A 12,985-nucleotide genomic window follows, 5' to 3' on the forward strand; every position below is an offset into this window, starting at 1 on the left:
GCTGTTGAATGAGCACCTTTGCTCGGGTGGTGAAAGGTACAATGAAGCCCAAAGGATCATACTGCGCGGTATATTCAATGGGACGATAGTGGTATCCTAGGGTATCAGCAGCACAATTCCACCGGAGACCCAATGTTGGCTCCGTTGGATCAGTCTTGCTCTGCCCCAACCATTGTTCTGCCGCCAAGGACCTTGCTTCTGTGGGTAAATGTGATATCACTGATGGTTGGTTGCTAGCCCATTGTCTGAGGTCAAATCCACCCTCTGATAGAAGACTGCGCAGTTGATCAATTGTTAGCTTGACCTCGGATGTGGTTGGAAAGCTTGCCAGATAGTTGTCCACATAAAAGTTCTGCTGCACTGTTTGTAGAGCATCTGGGTAATTCTCTTGGTTATTCCGAGCATGCTGTTGCACAGCGAAAATGGCACAACATGGGCTGCTAGTTGTACTAAACGGCAAAACCTGCCATTCATAGACGTCTGGACAGTTCTCACAGTGTAAATCTCGCCAGATGAAGCGGAGTAGAGGTCTGTCCTCAGGCAACAGACGGACCTGATGGAACATTCCACGAATGTCCGCACTAACAGCCACTTGGTGTTGTCTGAATCTCAAGAGGACCCCCAACAATGATGGGCCAAGAGCAGGGCCAGGCAGAAGCTGATCATTCAACGAAAGACCTTGATATTTGAATGAGCAATTGAAGACCAGCCTTGGTTTATCATTGTGGCACACCAGGTGGTGGGGGATGTACCATGCCTCCTCTGAGTTGGTAACTTCTTCAGGTTGGAGCTTCATAACATAACCTGCTTTAACAAGCTTATTAAGCTCACCAGAGTATATAGCAGCTTTCTCTGGGTCTCTCTGGAGCTTTCTCTCTGGAGCTTCCTCTCTGTGCTCCTCAGACTAGGCATAACAGATTGAATTCTACTTATGAGTTTTGGAGCTCCAGGTCTGCGGAGGAGGGGGGTGGCATACCTTTGTATTTCCTCCACCTCAATCCTCTGTGTTCGGCCTTCGAGAAGTTTAATTGCCTCCTGATCTTCTTTGGATCGAACCACTACTTTTTCATTTCGATATGGCAGGACGTCAAGCTGCCATAATTTCTCAACATTACGACAGAGCAGGTCATTTGGACAGCCAGTTGAAATGAAAAGACACTGTTGCACTGAGTTGTGACTTGGCGTGTAGTCCTCTGCCCCTTGTAGGGCCCACCCCAGGGCTGTGTGCACTGCAACTGGACCACCTCTGGTTCCTCGACGGACTGGCTGATCTGCTGTGATAAGATGGACGTAGTCTGATCCTATCAGCACCAGTGGACGCACATTGTGGAATGACTGTAACGGAAGCTCTCTGAGGTGAGCGTACCGTTTTTGAAGTCTCTGCACTAGAAATGATTGCTCTACTAAATCCAGACCCGAAGCTGTGAAGGCCCCACGTATCTGGAAGCGCCTCCCTGGTTCACTCTTTGGAGAAATTTCCAAGTTAATCTTGAACCCGGAAAGGTGAGTGATGTCGGATCTTACTGTACGTAGAGCCAGTGTTTCAGGTTCACCCTCCAACTGAAGATTGTGGACGGCTATTGGTAAAATCATGGTTCTCTGTGCTCCATCGTCCAGTATAGCGTAAGTCTCCACTGACCTGAACTCGCTATGTAGCAGCACCGGTACCACTTTGAGAAGCACTCTGCAGGTCACATTAGCAGGAGTAAGATAAATGCGACTCTCTGATGTGTTTGATGTACAGTTTGTTGGATCATCACGGGCTATACGATGAAGCACCTGGAGATGTATTCCACCACATTCACAGCATGGCTTTTTGAGGTTGCATATCTCGGGTACATGTAATCGGGCACATCGCCAGCATCTCTTTCCATCAGAAATCCACTTCTGAAGGTCAGTTACCGACTGCTCTTTGACTTTATCACAATGGGTAATGTAATGCTCTTTACTGTTGCAAAAGAGGCAGTGTACCTTGAATGGTTTCTTAAGCTTTAGCTCTTTAGGGGAGGTAGAAAGCGCCGTCTCTGCTTGGGATGCACCATGATAAACAACTAGATTTGAACCCTTTGTTTTAACTGGGGGTTTCTCTTTACTGACCCCTGGAAGTCTCTCATGCTGGTAACGCTGTACTAACCGAATGGACAGTCTCTGCTGCTGTGCCTTAACCTGCAACCATCCAGCAAAGTCCTGTAGATTATAAGGGTTAAGACTTATGGAGTTAAGCTTTCCCTGCTGTTGAAGGAACTCAATGAAGCCATCCCGTAGATACTTTGGCAGCTTGCTAAGCAGGCGGTCTACATGTGAGCAGCAATTAAGCTCCATCCCTCTTGGTCCTTCTAGGGACAGCAGCATACTGACTAGGAGATGAACTCGCAAAGCAAAGCTCTGAAAGCTGTGGCTATCATTGGGCTTGACATCTGGTGATGTGAGGATGGCTGCTATCTCACTTTGTGCCAGTTGATGTGGCTGGCCGTACTGTAACTGCAGTGCTTGCATAGCTGCTGAATACGGATATGGGTGATGTCGACAGGACTGCGCTATCATCTGAGCTTCAGGCAGTTTAAGATGTTCCAACAGTACATGATATTTATACTTCTCTGTTAGTTCTGGGTAAGGCTCAAGCAAATTGTCCAATGCCAGCTTCATATTTGCAAATTCTCTTTCACTGTCACTTGTGAAGTCTGGAATTTTAGGCTTAGGGGGGCTATACAATGTCCGCTGAGCTGAACCGGGTGGGGCTGCTGTCTGGGTTGGCAACAGCTGTGGAGGGACGACAACTGGTGCAGGGCTCATGGAAGGGAGTAAGCCAGGAATCATGTTTTGAGAGGGTAACGTTGATGGCATCATTGTTTGATAAGGAGGGACATGACTGGATGAAGTAAATACATTCAGTGGGTCTATCTTTGATTGTGGTGTAACAAGATAGCCATGAGGTGCCATAAGATGTTGATAGACAGGTGATGGCGAAATCAGCTGTTGTGGCTTAAGGGCTGGAATGATCGTTCAGTGTCATGAGTCAAAGCTCGTTCCTGACCAGGCAGAATTCTGGAAGAATGAGATGAGAAAGGCTCATATACTTGGGGTTGTGAAAGATGTGAAACAGGAGATGCTATGCCAGATGAGGTGGGAGAATACAGTAAACCTGCAGTCTTGGATTGTTGTGGATGGATCGGAGTGAATCCAAAATTGCAACTCTGTAATTCTGCTTTAGAGATAGCACCTGTCTCACGTGACTTTTCTTCATGTATCACTGGGGTGCATACCGTAGCCTGTGTGCTGACATTTGCCACTGTGTCATGTGGGTGTATGGGCGGAGGGCTTAATGAACTAGAAGGTGCTGGAAAAGATGGTGGTGATGCAATAGCCTGTACTGGTTCATTGTCCTCCTCATCCTCTTCCCTCAAGAAAGATTTGATGTGTTCCATCATTTCGTGTCGGCGGTGCTTACGTTTCTTAAGTTGGTCTAGTTTCCTGAGAAGATCGTCCATTTCAACTGTCTCTTCTTCCTCCCTCGCGTTCATGGATTCCATGAGTTTAGTCAATGAGTCCATACTCAGTACATCTGCTTGACTTGGACTAGGCGTGACTCGACGTATACCTTGAATGGATGCTGCATCTGCTTGACTTGTATACACTGCGGCTGCTGCTCCTCTATGCTCCTCTGACTCCCTCTGAACAGGACTGGAAGAAAGGGCAGGTCGGTGATGGAAGTCAAGGATGTAATCTTCAAGGTGTCTGGGGGCTTGACCTCGCCGTGACGGTCTTGCTTGTGTATCAGCATGGAGAAGTGATGTTGGTTTATCATCTGATGACATTCTGAAGCAGTCAAGATCCGGCTCGAAGGACCATTTGTTGGGGATTGCCCCACTGATTGCTAGTTTTTAATGGTGTTAACCACTTCAGTACTCTGATCAGGGAGGAGTCATCAGATTTCGTTTCCACTTTTATTTTGTGCAAGTTTCAACCTTGTACACATGACAGTATACAACTGAGGTAGTTTCTGTAATAAACAAATAAACAAAATAAATGACTTGTCTACATACTGTTATGATTCAACAGTAAATTACGAATGAAACATTATCAACAACTCTCATATATCCCCTTACAATACTAAGAAAGAAAGGATATAAACTATGGAAATAAATACAATAGCATAAATCACATTATACTGCATTATTATAACAACAGTTAACAAACTGTAAAATATAGGATTATACACATAAGGGGAAGAATTAAACATATTCATATTGCAAATATTAGTGGTATTAGCGTCATTGCTAGCGCGAGTGTGCTGATAATTACACAGATCACAAAACAGCGGCAATATTGGCTTAGTGCCAGAAATAGTTGCCGCGCACACAAACATTCCGCATTAAACATAGAATCGTATTATGAACTTACTTTGTCAGTAACTTTAACTTGCACTCAAGGATTTTGCACACGAGTGGAAAGTCTGCACACGCTATGAAACTCCAGCTACAAAACTCCGGCTGCTGCGCTTGCGTAGCAGAGAATACCTCACTTACGTTAGAATTGTATCTGCTTCAAACTACGTATAGCGCATCTTCCGTAACTTAACACATTAGCAGAATAAATTACGGACAATAAGAGAAAAACCATAAAGAATTCACAACACTACCTGTTAGAGGAACCGGAAAAGTGGTAATTTTGGTTTACAGAAATCAGAGGTCCTTAAAAAGAGCTTTGGAAGTGAAATAATGGATTTCTCAGTATATTTTCGCACCTGCTTCTCAGCTTTAAACCCAAACTTGGCATTTATATCTGGAGTCGGTTCATCACCACAACAGCAAGACTCACAACTCTCATTTCCATCCTCTTGCACACGCACTCGCTCCATTGTGTACACAGCCAATGACTGTGCAATGAATTTGACGTGACCTATGGGATGCAAACACAATAGAGTGAAGGCAGGACTCGCAGGAAAACAACAGAAGCCGTGGGTGCTCAGGAGGTGTGGGGTCCCTGACGGGCAGATTAGGGTTGTGGGAGCACTTTGCAGGTTGTTGTCACAGAAAGCCAGCGGAGAATTGCACTAGTTCATCCCTAGATAGACCAGAGTGAGAGCCGAGTAGGCAACAAATTTGTTTTGCACTAAATTAAAAGACGTTAAGAAAAGGAAAGTCAAATGAATTTGGTCTACGTAATCAATGCATCTGTTTCTCAAATTGCTTTGTATTTTTTTTTTATATATTAAATGCATTAACTTACCATTTAGGATCTAATCATTTTAGAAATAAGTATTCATTCATTATTTTTTATTATTATTATTATTTGCATATGCACAAATCAACAGTGTTCCTTTCTAAAAGGATTTAGGCTTATAATGATATACAAAACCTATAATAACATGGACAGCTGTAGTCCTGAATGCACCAATTAATTGTGAAATAAAATAAAATGTAGGGCTAATAGACAATTTGTGTCTTTAATATTTTGTGTAGTAAATGCCAAATGAAAGCTGTGCTGTATTGTAGAAAACAACAACTTACACTCACAAAATAACACAGCCTCTATTATTGCTTTACTGAGAGACAGCATTTGGTTTTTACTTGTTCTATAAAACACGTTTGATGAAAAAGTGTCACTGCATATGTGTTTACCTAAAGCACACTAATGAAAAAAAATGACAAGCCCTTTTTATAAATCCAGATCTCTAACACTCTAATGTAGAGTTGTACAAAAAAAAAGACTTCACAATACTGAAAAGGCATGATCAGTGAATACATAATTTAATTAAAGATCACTAAAGAAAGAAAAGCATTAGGCACATTTCATGACGAATTAAGGTCTCCTTGATATCAGAAACATTTAATTGTACTTTGAAGCATACTGTAACTTTCAGAACTTAAAACCCATCACTGGAAATCAACATTTGCTTAAACTAAACTGCAAAAATGAGCCAGGTGAATACATTAGCACATGTGATTCATCGTAAGGTAAAGGAGGAAGAAGTAGGACAGATACTATTATTCCAAAATGTCTGAAGAACTAACAATAAAATTAAGTTTATAATGAAGACTGGATTTCAGTCTGATCTGAACAGTTTGAGATTGGAGGATGGAGCTTTTCAAAACAAACTCCAGTGAAATATGATTGTAAAAACAGATTTTTGAGTCTTTGGTGTGGGGGTAAAAATGCAGCTCCGTAATCAAAACAAAATGCCACAAAATCAAATGTCTCACCAATTTATGACTCACTGAGAGTAAATTTGACCTGGCCTGTAGTATTTTGCAAATGTAGCCTATGTGAATCATCATTGGTTGGGAGACTTTCAAGAAATCGAAGGTTTTTAATGGCCTGTGAAGGTTCAGAGGAACATTGGTGATTTTGTCCTCCCACTTGAGGTGTAAGTCATAAACTCCGCCGCCTGCCTGATTACATTCACTTTCAATCTCTCCACGGCCAGATGGTTTCTTCACACTGCATAAATAAATGAATGCGGGTGTGTGGACCTCCATTGCATGGATCACATTCTCTCTGCTCCTCTCGTCGACGAGGCAAGATACGATCTCACAACCTCGGAGGTGAGCGGGGCCGCGCGTCCCGTTTAAAACAAGTGCATCCGAGCATCCGACCGCGACTCGCACCTCGGAGTGTTATGCTTCTAGTATAAGGCACACATTTGCCAACGTTGCTAGACAGATTGCATCACCTTTGGCTCCGGTGTGAACCTCTATCAATTATGTATCTTTCCTTTGATGATCGCATTCCGTTAGAATAGCTGCTAATGAATCGCGAAACGACGCAGTCGCGCGCACGTGTGCTATTCAATTTCTCCAGCTTGATGCGAGGACGTGCGCACGACACACAGGCCGAAAGGGTTTCAGAAGGGCTTCCAGTCATTAGGACCTGACAGCACTCTGTCTCTCTCTCTCTCTCTCTCTCTCTCTCTCTCTCTCCTACCTGTAAATGGACTCAGAGGGAAAACAGTGACGGGGCCCGGTGAGAATTTCAATGGGGCCTGAAAATTCACACCCGCCCAACGTGTTGTTTAGGCGTCTGATAAACATGTGAGAAAATAATAGACTGGAGAGGAGTGTGTGCTTCAACCAAGGAGACCAGAGTCAAGATCTAGATTTCTGAATAATTAACTTTGTGATCAAGACGATATCAGTCTGTTAGTCTTTATTTGTTCAAGAGGAGCAACAAAAGAGAGGAAGAGGGAGCCATAAGAGAGAGAGAGACGAGAGAGACACGAGAGTGTCTTGGAAACCAGAGTTGTGGATCTAATTGAGGCTGCAAGCGGCCATATGGACTAGTGTGAAAATAGCAAACGCTATCAGTAACGGAGAAACACGAAAGGGAAAAAAAGAAGTCGAAGAATATCTCCAAAGCATCCGGAGCCAACAATCTCTCCAGCTGTAGGGACAAAGCAAACATGTTTCTCCAAGCTATTCTGTTCGCGGCGCTCCTTGCGTTCGGCGCGCGATGAATGACTGAAGCGCCTTAAGATGCTGAAACGCACGCATGCCAGCTATAGGAGGCAGGCCAAGAATGAAAAACAAAGTGCATGTGAGCCTCTCCTCCCAATGCGCCTGATGTTCCGAGGCTGCCTGTTATCTGAGGTGTTAATTGGCAAATTCGGTACAAGTCAAGAGCGTGTTCCCTGCCGTCCTCGCCCAGCTAGGCTAGGTCATTAAGCCGAGAATGGATTCTCTCATGCTGCCTTAACCCTTGCGGCGCATTGCATCTCTCTCCTCTTGTAACCACCTAGAAAGCAAAGGGAAAAGCTATATACGAATGCAACAGGAAACAGATCTACGCAGTGCATCACTATTTCCTTATTGCTTCCGAAAGGTCATCGGTGTGACAATCCCAGCCTGAAACCGTGTTAAAAATAAATTTGCATGAAAAAAATAAAAATTAAAAATAAATAAACATTATATATATATATATATATTTTTTTTTTTTTTTTTTTTTTTTTTCTGAGATGAATGGATCGCAGTGCGTATACTTTTGATCGGTGAGGACAGCCAGGCCTACTGAGAATCGAACCTATCACCTTGGCGTCGCAAGCGACTAACAATGCGTCCAAAAATAACCTTTAATACAGTACTCAGGGAACGTTCTCAGAACAGGGTTCTCTCAGAGTATAAACGTTCTTTCAGTTTCATTAATAGAAAATTCGTTCAATCATCTGGTCTTAATGATGCTCTCAAAAAATTAGAGGATTTTTTTTTTCTGAAATCCGTTTTTGATACGATTTGCTTCAGAACGTTAATAAACGTTCCAAATGTATTGGAAACTTGTCTTAAATAATGTTTTCCAAACATATACTCAAAACTGTTTGTCAGAACATTCAAAAGTAAAGTTCCCTTTAATGTTTGTAGCTTAACATTCACAGAACCAAAACATGTTTTGTTTTTGTCTTCATAGAACGTTCAGAAATAATGTTATTAAAGCCTCGTAGATTAGAACATATTTTCACTGGCTAGGAAATTCCACGGAACCTTTAATTGCACAAAAGATTCTTTAGAGTGGAACAAAAAATTCTTTAGATTAGAAAATGTTCTTCACAATAAGAAATATTTGTTGACTTAAAGGTTCTTTGGACATCCAAAAATGGTTCTTCTATTGCATCGCTGTGAAAACCTCATTTTGGAAGGTTTATTTTTACAGAGCATGACTTGAACAAGCTCGAAGCAAAGCCTGAGTCGGTCGAAGAGGCCTTCCTCAGAAACGGTGGCGTCCTCTGGGGCTCCGGGTGCGATCTCACCCATGCCTCTGTCATCACTTGATGTGACTGCCAAATCCGTGCTCCAGAATCGGGGGGCTCGCAAACCGGCATCGAAACAAACACACAGTAGACAGAACTGCTCAGAGAGCTACGGAAGGCAGCCTTTCGCTTCAACACATTTCTCCTGACATGAGGAGGATTCGCGTCGCATCCTGATCCGAGAGGGACCGGCGCGTTGCTTGTTGGGTAACATGTAAACCGGGGGTGGCCCTATCCTCTCTTGCCCTTCCATTTGGTCTGCATCCCGTCATCCCATGCATTCACATGTGTTTTGTAGGAAGTTGTTGATTGTCTGCACGACTCTGATATGGAGAGATGGCCATCGAGCCATCGGAAGGCTAGAAAATATCGGCCAACTGACCTCCAACACCTGCTGAGATAGATCGGCTCTTCATAGAATGCAGATTTCTCACAGGTGCATCAACGAAGATATTAGATATTGTTGAGAATAGTATGCAATTTTCAAAATAAATACACTTAAAAATAAACGTTATTTTTGTATATATATTTATTGTTTGTTTGCTATATGAATGACATCCGTGGAAATTTAAATGTATCTTTAGTTTAGACTATTAAAATGTTCTTCACACTTTTATATATATTGATTTTATTATTATTATTATTAATATGTTTTTGGTTCTGTGGGAAACCCAAAGCGGTTCCTCCATGCAGTTGTATTTATTTTTAAGAGTGTATATAAAAAAGTGGCTGAGAAACAGAAATTGGCACAAAAAAAAATCATATATGCCAAATGAAAGGAAAAAATACACGTGGTCAGCGGATGACAGTCAAACCTGACCCTAGATTTCACAACAAACACAAATCGACACTGCGACTGAATCCTCAGTTTTCAGGTGTTTGCAAAAAAAGGCAACACCACCGAGCAGTCATTAGAAACACTGCACACAATACTGTGGGAATATACTTCCTCTGATCAAACTTTGTCATGGTGATGCTGAGACTGCCTCTGACTTCCTGTTAATTAACACTACATATTAATTCCTCCATCTTTTTCCCCTCTCCTCTCCAGACTGTTATTTGGCACTGGTCTGGCAGTGCTGCAGACACCGAGTTATACTCAGCTTCTGATTATTTGACTGTACAAAAAAATTATAATAATAAAGATCAAGTTGATAAATAGTCTATTATTTTTCTTTAAAATGTAAATGCATAAACGAAAGAGAGTTTCTGATGTTTAAAATGCATATTAGAATGTATTTAGTTTTTTTTCTGTCTAACGAATAAACGCAATAAATCCTCTCTGTGATGGCATAATAATTTTGATGAAGAGAAGATTATTTTAAAAGTTATGATGCCGCAACAATGTAATTGAAGTCGTGCAGTGAATCTATTAAATATATAAAATATATCTCGTCTACAGGTCTATAATCCGGTTTGTAATTTCCAACGCTATAATATTTAAGTATTTTAGAGAGAAAGTGAAAAAAAAAATCATCACAGTATGGTTTGATACATTGTTAATATATACGTTTATTTCTCAAAGAAAATAACATGAATGTGAAGAGAAAGCGAATAAATAATATTTATGATTATTAGCATTATTTAGGTGTTAGCCGCCTATAGGCCTAAAAACCCCCAAGAATTTAACATGAACGATGTTCTGCTGCTATAGGACATTAGGAAACATTAATCGAGGAAAGATTAGACAAATGAAACAGCAACAGATGTTTCAAATGATGCTAATTTAATGCCAGTATCCGTGTTCCATTTCTGTGCATAACGGAAAGTATAACATCGAAATTAATTACATAAGAATGATCTACATTTCCAATATTATGGCTTCATAGTTTCTATTATTAGTCATATAAAATACAGCCTATAAGTACAGATAGATAGATAGATAGATAGATAGATAGATAGATAGATAGATAGATAGATAGATAGATAGATAGATAGATAGATAGATAGATAGATAGATAGATAGATAGATAGATAGAGTGGGTTGATTCACTTAAATAAATTGAATTATTCACAATAAAACAAATTAAGGTTACCTTCATATATATATATATATATAGATTCTTTGAATGAGAGATATTTGAAACTAGTATTCAAGCAATGCATACTCAAAAAAATTACTCTCTCTCTCTCTCCCTCTCCCTCTCCCTCTCCCTCTCCCTCTCCCTCTCCCTGCGTTGGAATGGAGCTGGTGACTCGCTGTTCTTCGCTGAACTGTGCGGCGGCGCGGCGAGGCGGCGCGGCGCGTCTGATTAGCATGCGGCAATAATGAGGGTGAGCCGGGTTCCATTGCTCTAACACCTCCCCTCTCCTCTGCACCAATCTGTCAGCGTTCAGCCTCAAATGCTGCTCTCCACAAATGAATTGGATAATTAGTTGCCCCTCACGAATGCTGCACTCTTCTCACCCCTGATTGCTTTCACCTTTTTTGCTCCTGGCAATTTTGACACCTCGTAATCAGCCTGCTGCTTCTCCTTCTCAATCTATACAACCCTTGTCTTTCTCCTCCGCCTTTTTTTTAGGGGGTACTTTAATCCAAACACATAGCAAGAAAGTGCGCAGATGAACGAAAGGCCTGCTTCAGGACGCGAGGTATATAGATCTTTTGAATAATCAATGATATTTCTGTCGGCATTATGCTGTCAAAATTGAGTCTACAGCAAGGACAAAAAAGACAGAAAAGAAAAAAAAAACACATGGACCCAGAAACTGTCAGTACAGCTTTCCTCTTCCAAATAACGAGCACTGACAACGTAATTATGTACAAGCATCTGTCCACGACTCCAGAGAGAGAGAGAGAGAGAGAGAGAGAGAGAGAGAGAGAGAGAGAGAGAGAGAGAGAGAGAGAGAGAGAGAGAGAGAGAGAGAGAGAGAGAGAGAGAGAGAGAGAGAGAGAGAGAGAGAGAGAGAGAGAGAGAGAGAGAGAGAGAGAGAGAGAGAGAGAGAGAGAGAGAGAGAGAGAGAGAGAGAGAGAGATCACTAGGGAGAGAGGAGTTTATATTTGCTGCATTTTTAGAATAAATTCATGCTTTGACGTGAGAGATGAGATTCTGATCGCTCTGTTTATCCAAGTTGGGTCGTGTATTATGCGCAACACATTGTGCGCTTTCGACATGCAATATTCAGCATTGCAAATAGAGCAGGAGCACGGCATGTCCTCGGCTGTGGTGGTGTTTTTGCTGGAGCTAAACAACAATGTGCCGCGCGAGACATTGCGAAATCATGCTTCATTAAAAAAAAGAGGATCTGGGGAGGAAACGGAAGAAAGAGCATGGACTCTGGCATATTAAAAACTTTCGATCCTGGATGCTGATTGGTCAGTACAGATTACACGAAAAAAAAGTCCACTATGGCTGAATAGCATTTGAATAGCCTAGACTATTCTTACTATGCTGTTTATATAAAGTGTGTGTGTGTGTGTGTGTGTGTGTGTGTGTGTGTGTAGCATAGCAACAAAATATCAGTTAGAATAGACCCACCGCTTCATGAATTTGTTTAATAAAATAAGGTTTAAAAAAAAAAAAAATATATATATATATATATATATATATATATATATGTATATATATATATGTGTGTGTGTGTGTGTGTGTGTGTAAAAGTGCTGTTTTGTTAATAAAAGAAGTTATGATTTTTTTTTAACAGATTTATTAACAGATACTGGGAGAGTCCATATATCAAATTAACCAAATTAGTTTTTGATTTTTTTGATTCCAAAAGTTTCAAGAATTGAATATTATTTAATCAAACGATTAAAAGTAATACTAATAACAACATGCAAAAAATCACAAAATACTAATTCTACACCTTTGATGTTCTTTTTTAGCATTTAAATTAATTTCGATTATTTAATGTATCAATGTATACTATTATATAAATTATTTTAAGTCATTCTGCAGCCCCCTGTTTGAGAACCACTGCTCTAAGCAACAAAATAATGATATTTCATATACATTTATTTATTTGGTAAGTAGCAGTAAATAGAGCTGTTCAGTCATGTGATCAATTTGTAGACTGGTCCAGATACTGTAAGTCATCATGGCTTTTTTAGGGAATTTCCTCCAGGTTTACCGTCTTTAAATTAAAAGCTGCTAAATAAGAGCTACAACCTTTTTCAGATTCGTCAAGCATGCAGACTCACTCAGATGTAGTCCACATTTAGAAACTCGTTAGCAAGTTTTATTTAAAACAACAACAACAACAACAACATAGTGGCTTCAAAATTCACATGTGGATGTTTATAATGTG

Source organism: Carassius carassius, chromosome 11 (assembly GCF_963082965.1).
Source record: "Carassius carassius chromosome 11, fCarCar2.1, whole genome shotgun sequence".
NCBI classification, from domain to species: Eukaryota; Metazoa; Chordata; class Actinopteri; order Cypriniformes; family Cyprinidae; genus Carassius; species Carassius carassius.